This window comes from Ovis aries, chromosome 9, assembly GCF_016772045.2.
Source record: "Ovis aries strain OAR_USU_Benz2616 breed Rambouillet chromosome 9, ARS-UI_Ramb_v3.0, whole genome shotgun sequence".
Taxonomy (NCBI): Eukaryota; Metazoa; Chordata; class Mammalia; order Artiodactyla; family Bovidae; genus Ovis; species Ovis aries.
Genome location: NC_056062.1, coordinates 94338203 through 94354908, shown reverse-complemented (window position 1 = coordinate 94354908; position 16706 = coordinate 94338203). Strand labels below are relative to the sequence as shown.

The following is a 16706-nucleotide window of genomic DNA, read 5'->3' as shown; positions in this document are numbered from 1 at the left end:
GTGACTTTCACTTTCTTATGGAGAGAAAGCAACCACTGGCTTGAGGAACTAAAATGCAGTGATGGAGATGAGCAAAGAGGAAGGAGGCCAGGAGAGAAGGCCTGAAAGCCAAGCAGAGGTCAGATCGCCTGGGATCTGGAGGCTGAGGTGACCCTCTGAGAGTTGACCCTGACCCCAACATGATCCCAAGGCCGTCAAGCAGGGGAGCGGCAGAACCTGGCTGCCTCAGTTGCCGGGCGGAGAATGAATGACGAGGCTGCAAGAGTGGGTGTAAGTGGGCCTCCCTGCTGGTCCAGGGGTTGGGAGGCTGCCTGCCAGTGCAAGGGACTCCGGTTTGACGCCTGGTCCAGGAAGGCCCCGTGAGCCTCAAGCCCACACGCCACAGCGCCTGTGGCTCCGTGCCCTGGGCCCGTGCTGTGACCAGAGCCGCCGCCACAACACAAAGCTCGGGCACTGCAGCTACACAAAAGCCCCTGCTCGCTGCAGCTGGAGAACGTCTGTGCAGCAACCCAGCGCAGACAGAACCTTGAAAAACATTTCTTAAGTGTAAAGAAAAAAAGGGTAGGTGTAAGGAGGCCAGTTAGGGCCACAGCAGTGCTGCTGGGAGGAGACAGTGGCTTGGATTTGGGAGAATAAAGAGAAACAGAGGCAGCTGAGATACATTCTGCAAGCATCTGGAATCGGAGGGAAAAGAAAAAGGCAAGCATGACTTCTAGATTTCTGGCCTCGGCAACTGGGTGGACAGTAACGATGTCCACTGAGATGGAGAGACTGGAGGAGGGACAAGAATGTGGAAAACAGAGCGTGCAATCAGCTCAGCCGCGTGATTCCCGTCCCAGGGCCGAGCCTCTGCCAAACGAGTGTCCTCCTGACTCGGCTCCCACCATCGCCCCTCCCCCACAGGCTCTCCTGGGAGACCGGGAAGCTGTAACTGCCACAGCAACAGTAGTTGACTTTATCTGGCAGAAAAACACTCATGGGCAGAAGTGAGAGGCTCTAGAGGCAAATGGCAGGCTCAGCACATGACTTTGCAATCTTGAGCATGGAATTCGGAAAATGAATGAAGCGTGCAAACTCACAAAAATGCGTATTTGAGACCTCAAGCCTTGCTCCCAGTCACGTTCCTACCAAACAGATACACCACAGCTGTAATTAAATATCTGAGTGAAGAATTACCATCTGCCTCATCTCTGGACCTGAAGCTCCATGAGCACAGGGGCCTCGCTTGTTCTGCCACCAGCGGACCCACAGGGCACCCACGTGCATCAGGCATGCAGATTCACCGCCTCGTAGCTCTGGAGGCTGGGAGTGTGGGATCACGGTGCCCACAGGGCCACGCGCTTTCTCCTGCTCTGTAGGAGACTGCCTCCTCGCACCCTCCAGCATCCGATGTTTGCTGGCAATCCTCGCCGTGTAGATACATCCCTCCCCATCACGTGGCCATCTTCTCCACACGTGTCTTCACATTATCTTTATTCTGTGTGGATCTATGTCAAACAGCCCCTTTTTATAAGTAAAAACCAGTCAAATTGGATGAAGGCCTAATGAGCTCATCTTAACTTGATTACCTCTTTCAAGATCCTATGTCCAAATAAAGTCACATTCTTAGGTACTGGGAGTTAGGACTTCAATATATCTTTTCGTTTGGGACCGGGACACACTTGAATCCATCAGAGTTGCCCAGAATAAACTCAACATTTCCCAGATTCCCTTGCAGCTAAGCATGGCCCTATGTGGTTATGTTCTCGTCAGTGGGATATAAACAGAAGCGGTGTGTGCAACTTCTCGGAAGAATCTTGAAGGGAGGAGTAGTGCCCTTCTGCTGCCCTTCTGACTTTATGGAGAGCTGGAATGTAAGCCTAATGGCTGGCGTGACAGCAGCCATCCTAGACCCTGAGGTGGGGCTGGGAATGGAAAGTGAACAAAGTGAGAACACAGACCACAGTGACATATCTCGGTCTTAAACTTTCTTTCAGCTTTTATGTGGCAAAGAAATACTAATCTCAACCACTGTTTCCAAGGTTTCACGTAGCTCATAAAGGAAGCTAACTGTGACTGATATACCACCCTACACTGCGGAATCTTCTGTACGGCACACACTTGCGGAGACAGGAGAGACTTTACCATATTTATCTCTACTCCCCATGACACTGGGATTGGTCGTGGGTGAATCCAGGAGGACAGCTTTGTAGAAGGATGTCCAGCCCTGGTCGGGACAGCTTCGAATTTCTAGCAGATATAGGTCAGTCTGGCGAGGCCCCTGACTTTACACCTGGAGGCAGGCTTGGGGTTACCTGGTTTTGAAGAGACCTGCAGAGGGCTGACAAGAGCTGGCCTCATACTATGTAGTTAGGACCCAGAAAAACTGGCTTCCCTGGTGCTCAGCTGGTAAAGAATCCGCCTGCAATGCGGGAGATCTGGGTTTGATCCCTGGGTTAGGAACATCCCTTGGAGAAGGGCATGGCAACCCACTCCAGTACTCTTGCCTGGAGAATCCCATGGACAGAGGGGCCTGGAGGGCTACAGTCTCTGGGGTCACAGAGAGTCAGACGCGACTGAGCGACTAGGCACAGCACACACAGAAAGATCGAGTTCCCGTCGATCTGTGAAGGACTGAGGGTCCAGGCTGTGCATGTCCCAGCAGTTGCCCTTCCGCTTCCTGAGACAGAGCAGAGAAAGCCAGTGTGAGGGCTTCCGGGTGGGGCGCGCGATAAGAATCCACCTGCCGACGCAGAGGTCGCGGGCTCGACCCCGGGTCTGGGAAGACTCCACACACCATGGAGTGTCACAGCCGCTGAAGCCCGTGCGCCTGGAGCCTGTTCTCCAAACAAGAGGAGCCCTGCAAGGAGGAGGCTCTCTGCAGCCAGAGGAAGCCGGCGCGCAGCCACGAAGGCCCAGCACAACCAAAAGTAAGCGAGTAGCAGCAGAAGCAAGAAGCCGGCACTGGGTCCCACAGCAGACCGACCCGGGAGCAGCGCAGGACGATGCTGAGACACGTCCAGACTCTGCCGTCCTGTGGCTTCTGAAAGATCCCCTTTCCCACAGCTGCGAATAAAAGTGCTTAGCTTCACCTCAACGTAAAAAAGCTTGTGTGTGTGTGTTCGCCACTCAGTTGTGTCCAACTCTGTTGAGACCCCATGGACTGTAGCCCAGCAGGCTCCTCTGTTCATGGGATTCTCCAGGCGGGAATACTGCAGTGGGTTACCATTCCCTTCTCCAGGGGATCTTCCCAACCCAGAGTAACAGAAAACGAAAACAAACCCACTGGTACAGGCGTAGCCATCCGTGGGACTGGAATTTGATGCAATGCCAGTAACCGCTTATTTTCAGATGCACCTTTAATAAACTCTGAAATCGGGTCACATCTTACGTCCTGTGCATCTTATATTTGATGACATATGTTAGCTGATGCTCAAGAAACAGCTGTCATGTGACAGGCAAGGGGCTTGATACTTTACACACATTTCTTACCCGTTCTCACAGTCACACCACCAAGCAGTCAACACTGCCATTCTAAGATGAGAAACGGAGCTCTGGCGTTTCTAGGGGAGTGACAGGATTGCACTGGCATGCTGAAATACGGCAGAAACGTGATCACGTCGACGCTGGTTCCCATGATACCCTATTCTGGCTACTGTTTGGTTACCTTGGGTTATGTGTTTGTAACATAAACTTACCTGAGCCAGAGTCAGCCAGAAGACACAGAATAACAGAGATTCTAACAAGCAACATAATAAATGACACCTACAACAGTTGCTGTTCACTGTGAGCCAGCTACCGCGCCGGGTCACACCTCGTTGAACTGCAACTATTATAAGGGTCATGTGGCAGGTGAAGAATTTAAGCAAGAAGGGGCAAGACAGGGGCAGGGGACTAAAAGGTACAAACCACTATGTATAAAATAAATAAGCCGGGACCTCCCTGGTGGCGCCGTGACTAAGACTCCATGCTCCCGGTTCCGGGGTCTGGGTTCAATCCCTGGTCAGGGAACTAGCTCCCACGTGCTGCAACTAGGTGTCCAAACTCCACAACCTGAGATCCCGCAGGCCCCTGCAAGCCATAACGAAGACGGACAAGCCTGCAGGCGGCAGTTAAGACCCAGCACAGCCAAATACATCAAGATTAAAAATAAATAAACAAGCTACAAGGATCTATAGTACAACATGGGGAAAGTGGCCAATCTTTTGTAACAGCTACAAATGGAGGACCACCTTTACCAGCTGTTTCTAAGTGAACTGGTTTTCAGCAGCGCTGGGTCTTCACTGCTTTCTCTGGTTTCAGCAAGCGGGATCTACTCTTCCTTGAGGGGTGAGGGCTTCGCCTCGCGGAGGCAGAGCTCGGGCCTCATGAGTTGTACTACAAGCTCTGTGGCGTGTGGAAGCTTCCCGGACCAGGGGCCGAACCTGAGTCCCCTTCACGGGCAGGTGGGTTCTTATCCACTGAGTCACCGGGAAAGTTGCAAAAATTGTTAACCACTATGCTGTACATCTGAAACTTAAATAATACTGCCCATCAACGATACCTCGATGAAATTTAGAAAAAAAGGTGTTCAGGCTTAGATTTTAAGTCTTTATCCTGGGTCCTATGGAAGGCGTGAAGTTGGGACTCAAACATCTGGTGTCTGACATCCAGCTGTGCACTCCACGACCCAGTGCCAGACCCAAGCAAGCAACCTGAGCCTTCAGTGAACACAGGATGGACCACAAGAGGAAGGTGACGTAATGGATCAGATGGAAGGAAGGAGAAGCCAGACGTGACTTCCGGGAATCTTCTCGGGGATTTTTAAAGAATTAATTTCTATCGGAGTATAGTTGTTTTATGATGTTATATTAGATTCTTGCTGTACAGCAAAGTGAGTCAGTCATAGGTATGCCCATATCCCTCTTCTTAAAAATTTACTTACTTTTAACTGAAGGGTAATTACCATTCTGTGTGGGTTTCTGCCTTACCTTATCATGGATCAGCCACGGGCACACACACGTCCCCTGCCCCTGAGCCTGCAGGATCCCTCTGTTTCAGACGGCCTTCCATTTAGTGAGCACAGAGCTCCTGCGCTGTAAGGAGGCTCTCCTTAGCTATCTATTTACACACTGTGTGTACGTGTGTCAGTTTCTGGGAGGTTTCGGAAAGGCTCGCCGGGTGACAGCGTTCAGAAAGGGCCTTGCAGCCTCAGGGGGCTTCCCAGGTGAAGGAGCCGCCTGCTGACGAGGAGCGGTCCTGGGTCAGGAGACGCCCTGGAGGAGGGCGCGGGCCCCCTGCAGTGTCCTCCCGGAAAGCCCCGTGGGCAGGGGGCCTGGCGGCTGCAGCCCACGGGGCCCAGAGTCGGGCACGGCTGGCGCCGCGCGCGCTCACGTGGGTTTCCAGACACACTTAGGACAGAAACACAGGGGACGTGGGAGGAACGAGCAGAAGGAAAACAGCCACTCGGAGCGGACGGCTGGAGCCCCGGGAAGCGGGAAGGAGCCCGGACTGGAGAGGGCCTCGCACCCGCCCCGCGGGCCAGGGTGCAGTCAGGCCTCGGGCAGGCGGCAGCCGCCTCTCCGGAGCCGGAGGAGGCTCCACACGGGCCTCAGCCAGGAGAGCAGAGGCCCGGGCAGGCCTGGGGTCTGCCCGACGCTGAAGCCTGCGCTGGTCTCTGCAGACGGAACCGGGAGCGGCCGCCCCTGGCCCCGCGGAGGCCGGGAACGCTCGGTGCCCCGGCGCCACGCAGGGGCGCGCCTTCCGCGGCTCTGCAGGGCCTGCACTTACAGGCTGTGTCCTCTGTCACACGGAAGTTATGACAGCTCAAACTCCCGCTTTATAAATCTCTTAACCTCCCCCCTCCAACTCACGCATTTCCACTGGGGGTGACCTAGTTCCCAAAGGGGGAAAAAACTGCCGCCTGGAGTCTGAAAACCAGGCTTCCTCTTTCATGTGCGAGGCCCGCGCACACACATCCGTACACACAGACAGTCCGTGGACAGGCCTACAGCCGCCTGTGGGTACATTTTACGGAGAGAGAGAGGATTAAGGGGAAAACGTCTGTCAAATGCTCCTTAAAAGGACAAGTGAAGTCGCTCCGTCGTGTCCGACTATTTGCGACTCCGTGGACTGTAGCCCACCAGGCTTCTCCGTCCATGGGATTCTCCAGGCAAGAGTACTGGAGTGGGTTGCCATTTCCTGCTCCAGGGGATCTTCCTGACCCAGGGATCGAACCCGGGTGTCCCGCGTTGTAGGCAGACGCTTTACCCACTGAGCCACAAATAGTAGGCTGAGAGACGCTGCGCTAACTCACCGCCGCCCTTCCTCCCCACACGCCCTCCGTGGTGCAGGCAGGTCCTAGCGGGCACCCGTGCCTTCTTCACTTTTTGTCTCACGCTGGAGTACAGCTGTTGACAGTGCCGGGACAGGGCCAGGCGGACAGCACCGCACTCAGCCGTGCACACCCACGCACCCCTCTCCCCCAGACTCCGCTCCCATCCGGGCTGCCGCGCGACCTTGAGCAGGGCGCCCCGAGCGCACAGTAGGTCTCGCCCACGGCAAATGCAGCAGCGTGGACACATCCTCCGCGCTCTCCCAAACCGTCCTTCCCCCCGCTCTTGCCCCCGGCCATGGCTCCACTCTGAGTTTCTGCTTTATGGAATAAACTCTCCGTGTGTGCACGCGTGAACACACTGCAACCATGGGCGTGAGCGGGTGAACACGTGCACACACACGCAGCTACACTTAGGTCTACCTGAGCGCTACCCATTCTTGCTGTGTGTGGTTTTTCTTCTGGCCATGCCACAGGGCGTGTGGGCTCTTAGTTCCCCAAGCAGGGATCGAACCTGTGCCCGCTTCCCTGGAAGGGGCCTGAACCGCTGGACCTCCACGGAGCCCCAGTCTCTACCCATCCTTTGGGTCTCAGCTCAAGCACCCTCCCCTGGGGACGTGCGGCTTGCTGTGCTCCGCTGGCCCACACAGAGAAGCCAGGCCCCGTTTGTCCCCGCACCTCTGTTTATACACTCCGGAGTGGAGTTCTGGGGTGGCGGTCTCTCTCCCTCTCCAGACCATAAATCCCAGCCAGGCCTGACATGACGGCAGGTGGCTGAGAAAGACGAAGTGAACACAGAACTGTGGAGCTGCCCTGTCTTCTCCAGGGCGAGCGGGAGGGCAGGGAGCAGAAAGGAGGTCGGAGCTTGCGGGGGACGACCCGTGAAGGGTTAAGTCTTGGGAGCTCCCTGGCAGGTATGCCGGGCCCTAGGACATGTGCCTAAGCTCCCTGTCCCGCCACCCTCAAGAACTTTTGTAACCCTTAAGGCTCCAAGATGTTTGGTTTCGGCAACATTTCATAGAAGATAGATTATCTTATTGTGTATACTTCATAGAAGATAGATATTCTGATTGTGTTCTATATACAATGGTAAGGGTCTGGTGATTGTATCCTGAGATTAAAAAACAACCTTGTGAGTGCCTTAAGTTACGTACTTTACCCTATATATACCGCAGCACAATAAAGCAAGGTATCAGCCATTTTGGTCTGATCCTCTCAACCCCATCTTTTGTCTCTCTCTTATTTTCTTAGCGGGGATGCTCCGTTCTCTCCCTGTGCAGGTGCGACTCTTGCTTGTGCTGGCCGCGGCAGGAGCTGAGGCCCCGAGGCGCGCAGGCTCCCCACAGCCAGAGCCACAGACGCTCCCGCCCACCAGGCCTGCGTGAGCAAAGCGCTGGCCCTTCCGCTCCCAGTCGGCTGAGCACAGCCCAGCGCGTCAGCACGCCCAGCCTTCCTGGCTCGACTGCAAAGCAGCTGCCTTTACCCCACGGTGCACAGCTTCCTTCACACGAGCTTTCTTCACACGTGTTGGCAGTCATCCCACCATTTGCTACTCCAGTGCCCAAACGGTCTTGGCAAATTAATTAGGAATTTGGGAGGCCAGCTTGGCTTCTCTTGGTTAGGAGGCAAATTCCATGTGAAATATACAGGCTTTGTGGCCATGGGGAGGAAAGACCCAAACAAGCAGGATTCCGACATTTTTCTTCTGTATGAGAAATAGGGATGTTTGAGAGGAGGAAAAAAAGAACACAATGACCACTAACTCCTTACTGTGACTCAGACGGCTCTGTCTCCATATGAACACACAAAGAAGCAAACAAACAGTGAAAAGAGGCCCCACACATCCACATCCCTCAATTCATAACAGCAGGAAACACGAGGAGAAGCCAGGAGTCTTGGAATCCCTGTGAGAGCTGGCACGAGGCTGCATGAGAACTTGAATACCATTTCTCACAGGATTTAATTATTCCCACCAGGAAAAAAGAAAAAAAAAACTTTCCAGAAAAGAGCAAGGATATCTTTTGTTTCTTATTTGTAAATATGGCTCAAATGCCTTCACAGTCTGAAGGCTGAATGGTTTGCTCAGATAAGTGTTTGATTAAACTAGCAGAAGTGCTTTTTTTTTTTTTTTTTTACATCCTTCACTTGGATGACCCTGCAAGATCAGTCCTGGCCTAGGTGAGGGGCTGGGGCCAAGAAAAAGCATTATTTATTTGACCTTCTGCAAGCAAAGGCAGGTAGACGTGTGACCACCTCAACAACTCATCTTGCATTGAACACAAATTCCCCACACAAGACACAGGAAAGGTTAAGAACCACTGAGCAGCCCACAGGGGGTTGAGGTTTTGTTGGATGATATCATCTCCCACTTCCCCGGGTGGCTCAGATGCTAAAGAAGCTGCCTGCAATGCAGGGGACCTGGGTTTGATCCCTGGGTCTGGAAGATCCCCTGGAGGAGGGCATGGCAACCCACTCGAGTGATCTTGCCTGGAGAATTCCAAGGACTGGGGAGCCTGGCGGGCAACAGTCCACGGGGTTGCCAAGAGTCGGGCTCGACTGAGCGATTAACATACACAGGCCATCTGCTGAGCTCTGCCCCATGGGCTTGTATTTTTTGAAATAATGCAACAGGAAACATTATTAGGAGTTTGGGGCAAAGAGACCGGATTTGAAGCTAGCTGTGGCATTCCCAAGCTTGGTGACCTTGAGAAAGGGACTAAGTGAGCCTCAGGTTCCTCGTTTGCAAGGGGGGAGGACATTTCCCACTCCCCTTCCCAGACTTGAAAGAACAATGAAAGCGATACCGGGTATGAGAGGTGTGGGCGTACAGCGCCCGTGTTCAACGAGTAAGCTCCTCAGCCTTCTCCGGAAGCACCAGCTCACTGGGTCAGGCAACACGTGTGCTTCCAGCACTTACGAAAGGGCCGGGAAGACAGCAGTTAAAGGCAGACAAGGTTCTACTGGAGACAAATGATAACCTATCAGGTACTATTATCCAATTCTGATGAGTGTTACATCTTGAAAAGACAAGACAGGGTGATACGATAAAGAGTAACTGGAGGAAGACAAGGTGTTTAAAGAAGGCTTCTCCGAAAAACTGACATTGAATCTGAAGCTTGAATGGAAACCAAGGAAGCAGTTGCCCAGCCTGAGGCCAGTGGAGCCGCAAGTGAAGCAGGCTGGAGAGGGTGTTTCCACCAAAAGAGCCCGATGATGGACTCCGAGGCCCCGGAGGACGACTGGCACCGTCCTCACCGCAAGGGGACGCCAGGCTTCCCAGGCGGCTCTGTGGTAAGGAACCTGCCTGCAGCGCAGGAAACCCGGGTCTAATTCCTGGGTCGGGAAGACCCCCTGGAGGAGGAAACGGCAACCCACTCCAGCATTCTTGCCTGGAGAATCCGATGGACAGAGGAGCCTGGCAGACTACAGTCCATGGGGTCCATGACTTGGTGATTAAACAACAAAGCCAGCGTCATGTGACTAGATTTACCTGGCACATATCTAGGCACAATCAGGGTGTATTTGTCAGTCTTCCCCGACTCGAGTGGAAGATAGCTCCCAGAGGATCATGAAAATCAAGTTATGACAGAGAATGGGACCCACATTTGGGTTCAGGCTCGACAGACTTTTGTGATTTAAAAAAAGAGAGAGAGGTCATTAAAGGCTGCGATATGAAACCAAGTTCAAGTGCTGTTGTTAGACTGTAGCCTGTGGAATATCTTGGGAAGGAATTTTATTCCTTTTCAACATAGAGGAAAAGAGACTAAAGAAATATAATTATTCCTCCTGGGACCATTTCTTCCTTTAGGGTTTTACTGTCTAGCTGCTGATATGAAGTGGACTCAGCCCAGAAAGGTCAGGCACACAGAAGACACTCAGGAAGTTACTGCTTTTCTCCTTTCCTCCTTGCCCCATCATGCCAAAATGAACCAGAGGCTACTGGAATGGAATCCCTAAAGGATGGATGAGCCCCTGAGGGGGAGTCTAGGGACCAGACTCTTCCAGAGGAAAGCACACTGCAGGGGGAGGCTCAGCTCTGGATGGTTCCCATGTTTCACGCTCCACGCTAGAGCTGCTGTGCCAAGCAAAGGCCCTCCATGCCAGAGGCCTGCAGATTGCACTTTTCACATAGAAGAACTTTCAACATTAGAACAACTCTGGGATTTCCCCGGTGGTCCACTGGTTACTGCTGGAGACCCAGGTTTGATCCTTGCGTCGGGAAGATCCTCTGCAGAATGGCAACCCACTCCAGCATTCTTGCCTGGAGAATCCCATGGACAGAGGAGCCTGGCAGGCCACAGTCCAGGGGATCGCACAGAGCCAGAGACGATTGAGCAACTAACATTTTCACTTTCACTCCAGTGGTCAAGAATCCCCCTTCCAATGCAGGGGATGTAGGTTCAATCCCTGGCCGGGGAACTTCACTCCCACGTGCTGCAGAGCAACAAGGTCTGCGCGCCACACTGAGGCCAAGTGTGGCAACTAGGACCTGACTCGGCAGGATGAGTAAATAAATGTTAAAGAAAGTGCCACCAAAATAATAATAATAAAATTATTCTAAAAAATAACTTTGATTCAAAGATGGTGATTCAAAGTGAGAATTCTGATGGTCCTATTACCATTATTCTCTAGGCTGGGAAAGGGAGAAGAGAGAGGTATGAAAGAAGTATGAAAACTTTATCAGAAAAGGTGTAATGAGTTGCCTTCTTTGTTACATGGCTCCCGATTAAGACAAAACCGAAAATAAGGTTATATGTGGTGCTTCTGGTAACATCTGCCCCCTTTTCGGTGTCTTGGGACAAGCATGCTGCAACTGCGTGAGGAGGTGATTGGAAGGGAAGCAGACGAGTGAAAACAGAACTTCAAACAAGCAGGGGATGACGCAGAGGTCTTTTGACTGAAACACTTAAGAGTCAGTTCCACTCACAGCTGAACTCAGGCTGGAAGCTTCCCGGGCCTGCATCTCCGCGATGTCCCCGCTGCAGCTCAGCTGCCTGAGCCGCCCCAGCTGCAGGGTCAGCAGCGCGGAGGCGCCGGGCGTGGGGGCAGGTCATAGGCCCCGCCAATCCCATCCAGAGGAGAAGGCAGTGATCCTCTTCACTCGCCCTAAGGAGGCATGTTCTCTGGACCTTTTCCAGAACTGCCGGAGAAGGAAATGCTGATACAGGCACGACGGTTTCGCCTCATCACGGACTAAGCGTGCGTGATTGTCCAGTCTCTCAGTCATGTTTGACTCTTGAGAACCCGTGGACTATAGCCCACCAGGCTCCTCTGTCCATGGGATTCTCTAGGCAAGAACACTGCAGTGGGTTGTCACGCCTTCCTCCAGGAGATCTTCCCAACCCAGGGATTGAACCCCCAACTCCTGCGCTGGCAGGTAGATTCTTTACCACCAAGCTACCCAGGAAACCTTCATGCACTAAGGGTTCCTTTAAGCAGGCAAAGAGCTCCTCTCTGGGTCCGAAAGATCAAGAAGCATTAAGAGGGGAACACAGCACCCAGGCTCTCCAGTCTGGGCCTGTCCTGTCCACACAAAAAGGTGCCCCCGCCACTGAAAAGTTTCCAAGCCCCAGGGTAAACTAAAAGCGAGAAATGACAAGCATACGAAACCTTGGTTACAGCACGGTTTCTGTTTTGGCAAGGAAAGGAGTGAAATTAAGCAGCCATGTAGGAAAATTCCGCTGGACGGGAAGGCCACAGAGGGCCAGACGAAAAGCGCCGTCTACACTGGAAAGTAGGAGAACACGGGCTCTGACCTCAGGGGCGGGCCTGGTCTCCTGGGAGAAAGTCATGCGGGAGGCAAAGGTGGGAGCTTTGTACTGTCTTAGGTTAGCTCGGGCCAGTCAGCGGGGCTAAAGGTGTCTGGCCAGAGTTTGGAGCAACTTTTACCACCCAGACCAAGCGGGTAGGACACTGCCCAGGTCACTAGCTCCTTCCCCAGGACAGGCTCTCATAGGGTCAGCGCTGCTGCCCATATAGATGGAGGCTGCGCACCCATACACACTGCCCTGAAGTCACGAGCAGCAGTGACGTGACAGGTCAGTGGGAACAAGCCTCCAGGACTGGGTTACACAAGGGCTTTTCACAGAACTTATTTAATAACAAATGCATATGGCAAATTAGAAAATTATCTATTCATCATTTTCTGTAACAAAGTAACGGACTAAGCAAATAAATACAGACAAGTAAATTATATGGAGGAGCATGGTATTCCCTCATTTTCATTAAAATAATTTTTTTAATTGGAGTGTAACTGGTTTACAGTGCTGCGTTTATTTCCGCAGTACGACGTGAATCAACTACACACACATTCCCTCCTCTTGGACCTCCCACCCTGCCGGCCATCACAGAGCACCGAGCCGAGCTCGCTACACGCTGTTATTTCACACATCGTAGCTTCCCCGGTGGCTCGGCTGGTAACGAATCCGCCTGCAGTGAGGGAGACCTGGGTTCGATCCCTGGGTTGGGAAGATCCCCTGGAGAGGGAATGGCAACCCACTCCAGGATTCTGGCCTGGAGAGTCCCATGGACTGCATAGTCCCTGGGGTCCCAAAGAGCTGGACACGACCGGGCGACTTTCACTTTCACTAGTGTATATACGTCACTGGGGTGTGCATCACTGTCAGTGGGGTGTACGTCACTGTCACGGGTGTGTATGTCACCGGAGTATATGTCATCAGTGAATATGTCAGCAGTGTATACGTCACCGGTGTATATGTCGCTCTCACCGGTGTATACGTCACTAGCGTATATGTCATCAGTGAATATGTCACCAGTGTATATGTCACCGGTGTATACGTCACTGTTACCAGTGTATATGTCGCTGTCACTTGGTTATACGTCACCGGTGTATACGGCACTGTCGCTGGTGAACGTACGGCAGTGCTCCTCTCCCAATTCGTCCATCCTCAGCCTCCCCGCCTCGCTCCTCTGTTCACAGATCCACTCTCTATACCTGTGTTTCTGTCCCTGCCCTGCAAATAGGCTCATCTGTACCATTTTTCCAGCTTCTATATAAAGGCATTAATATATGCTCTGTTTGTCTCTTTCTGACTTCTGCCACTCTGTATCTGTCATTTTCATTTAGCCAACAGCACACTCAAAATACATCTCAATATATTCACTCCAACACAGAGTTTGATCAAAAGCAGGCTTTTAAAACAAGGCTCTATCTTGGTCTTTCTTTTTTTTTAATTCTTAGTCTTCAGATTCCATTTCAGAGTTCCTATTAAATGATATATGTTGTGTTAGATAGTTTAAACGGACTTTTTCTTTGGCTCCGTTTCCCAGCATTCTTAGCGTGCTGATGCGCTTTTCTGCAAACTTCCGAGACAGGGGCAGTGTGCAGCACTTGGAGCTGTTTTGATCGCAGAGCCTCAGGACAAGATGCTCTGCTGGACTCAGCTCAGCTCAGTCGCTCAGGCGTGTCTGACTGTGTGGACCCATGGACTGCAGCACGCCGGACCTCCCTGTCCATCACCAGCTCCCGGAGTCCACCCAAACTCATGTCCATTGAGTCAGGGATGCCAACCAACCATCTCATCCTCTGTTGTCCGCTTCTCCCCCTGCCCTCAGTCTTTCCCAGCATCAGGGTCTTTTCAAATGAGTCAGCTCTCCACTTTGCTGGACTAGAGAGCTGTATAATGCAAGTTTGGAAATGTAGCTCTGCTGAATTCTGTACTGCTCTACAACATACAAAAACCATTGTACACCCCACCTGAGAAACTAGGAATATAAACCATGAGTGTTATCTTCTGAAACGGACAAAAATATCCCAGGTTACCCATCAATCAGTGTAGAGATATCAAGGAGTTAATTATCAACAGACAACATCTGGAACAGTTATGCATATTAATAATGATGAACTAAAGTCAATGAAATACACCTGGCTAAGCAAACCAAGGTCTTTAGCTGCAATGTAAATCCATCACTTTCCCCAAAGGAAATCTGCTTTGAGTCAAAGCTCCACGCAAGTGAGTGTACGCTCAGAAGCGAAGCACTCTGCCAAAAATAATTTATACGGAGGTAGTTTACTGTGGAAACAAAAGATGAAACTCTTCCCACAGCCAAGAGTCCCACTAGAAAAGGGAAAAATTCGGCCTCGGCACAGAAGCAGGTGCTCCCTGCAGGCTCTCCTGCTCTGGGTTCCTGGGTACCGTGCCCACCGCACACAGACGCACTCGGCCAGCAAGGCGCATGGAACGTGCCCAGAGCACAAGCCTGTGAAAGGAGACTGCTTACACTCTGACTCACTCGTGTCAGACTCTTTGGGACCCCGTGGACTGTCGCCCACCAGGCTCCTCCGTCCATGGGATTTCCCAGGCAAGAATACTGGAGTGGGTTGCCATGCCCTCCTCCAGGGGATCGTCCTATCCCAGCGATCAAACCCAGGTCTCCTGCACTGCAGGCAGATTCTTTACCTGCTGAGTCACCAAAGAGACCCCTGTATGAAGGAGGTGCTCAAACCAGAGGGCAGTCAGTCCCCAACCCAGCACCAGTCACCCAGCGCGGCCGTAATCCCTGCTCTGGGCCCACCTCTCTTGTCCAGAAGGTGAGCCACTGCCCGGGGGTAGATGCTGGGAACCAGGGCAGTGCAGGCCCGAACCACACCTGCAGCTCCACTGGCCTGCTGCTCTGGAAGAGGGACGGATGGGCGTGGATGAAAGTGTTGTCGGCATAAAGCCAGAGCCTGTGGCTTTCATGTCTTCTGCGTCCACCCATGACCCCAGATAAGCAAGAGGTAAATGTCCTCTGTGAGACAGGACAAAACTGCCAGATAAAGGCGTTTTGAGGCAGAAACCCAATGATCTCAATATCCTCTTATACCGTATTTCTTTATAAGTAAAAACAATGTATATAAATGTACATATGCACATAAGAAACCTGGAAGAATATAAATAAAGATGTTAACACCTATGCACTTTATGCCAACTACACTTCCAAAGTGCTGCTTAAAAATGGGAATATCTATCAGTTAGTAAAGATGATAGGCAGGTACAATTTTTTTTCCTGCTTGTGTGTATTTTCCAAAAGTTTTCAATTCTATATTCATTACTTTAATAGAAAAAAATAGCAACAAATTTTCAAAAACCTTACACAATTCACTCAATTGTCTGATGTGTGCGTATTTCTTTGCACTTTTTCGAGTGTTTCAACATACCTAATCCATAAGGCAGCAGAATGAAACACGATGATCATTTCAGAGGGGAGGAAACAGGCAATGAGGTGTTATGAAACTTATTCAAAAAGCTGGTTAAAAAAAAAAAAAAACAACACTAAACTTCTCTTCCAAACGCCATGACTTTTCTTCCAAACTCCATGACTTTTCTTCTCTTTTTCTCACTATTTGCTATTTTTTATGGTCTTAATGTGCTCTGCTGGCTGCATAAACACCACAGGTACATACTCTGTGTACAACACAGGCAGTGGAGTTCTCATATAAGACTCAGCAAAAATATACAAGCAGCTCCTGCAGCTCAATTCCAGAAAAATAAACGACCCAATCAAAAAATGGGCCAAAGAACTAAATAGACATTTCTTCAAAGAAGACATACAGATGGCTAACAAACACATGAAAAGATGCTCAACATCACTTATTATCAGAGAAATGCAAAATCAAAACCACAATTAGGTACCATCTCATGCCAGTCAGAATGGCTGTGATCCAAAAGTCTTCGAGCAATAAATGCTGGAGAGGGTGTGGAGAAAAGGGAACCCTCTTACACTGTTGGTGGGAATGCAAACTAGTACAGCTACTATGGAGAACAGTGTGGAGATTCCTTAAAAAACCGGAAATACAGCTGCCATACAATCCAGCAATCCCACTGCTGGGCATACACACAGAGGAAACCAGAATTGAAAGAGACTCGTGTACCCCAGTGTTCATCTCAGCACTGTTTACAGTAGCCAGGATATGGAAGCAACCTAGATGTCCATCAGCAGACGAGTGGATAAGAAAGTAGTGGCACATATACACAATGGAGTATTACTCAGCCATTAAAAAGAATGCATTTGAATCAGTTCTAAGGGGGTGGATGAAACTGGAGCCGATTATACAGAGTGAAGTAAGCCAGAAAGAAAAACACCAGTACAGTATACTAACACATATATAGGGAATTTAGAAAGATGGTAACGATAACCCTGTATGCGAGACAGCAAAAGAGACACAGATGTGTAGAACAGTCTTCTGGACTAGAGTCCAGAAGATGATGTGGGAGAACAGCATTGAAACAGGTCTATCATCACGTGTGAAACAGATCGCCAGTCCAGGTTCGATGCATGAGACAGGGTGCTCAGGGCTGGTGCACTGGGATGACCCAGAGGGATGGGATGGGGAGGGAGGAGGGAGGGGGGTCAGGATGGGGAACACGTGTACACCCATGGCTGACTCGTGTCAATATACGGCAAAACCCAC

The 16706-nt window shown here is 51.2% G+C and overlaps 1 protein-coding gene across 3 annotated transcripts in view; it reads right to left on the bottom strand.

The window, feature by feature from the left end:
* DEPTOR (DEP domain containing MTOR interacting protein) overlaps positions 1 to 16706 on the bottom strand; it is a 160436-nt gene that overhangs the window by 26822 nt on the left and 116908 nt on the right. The window lies entirely within an intron of this gene.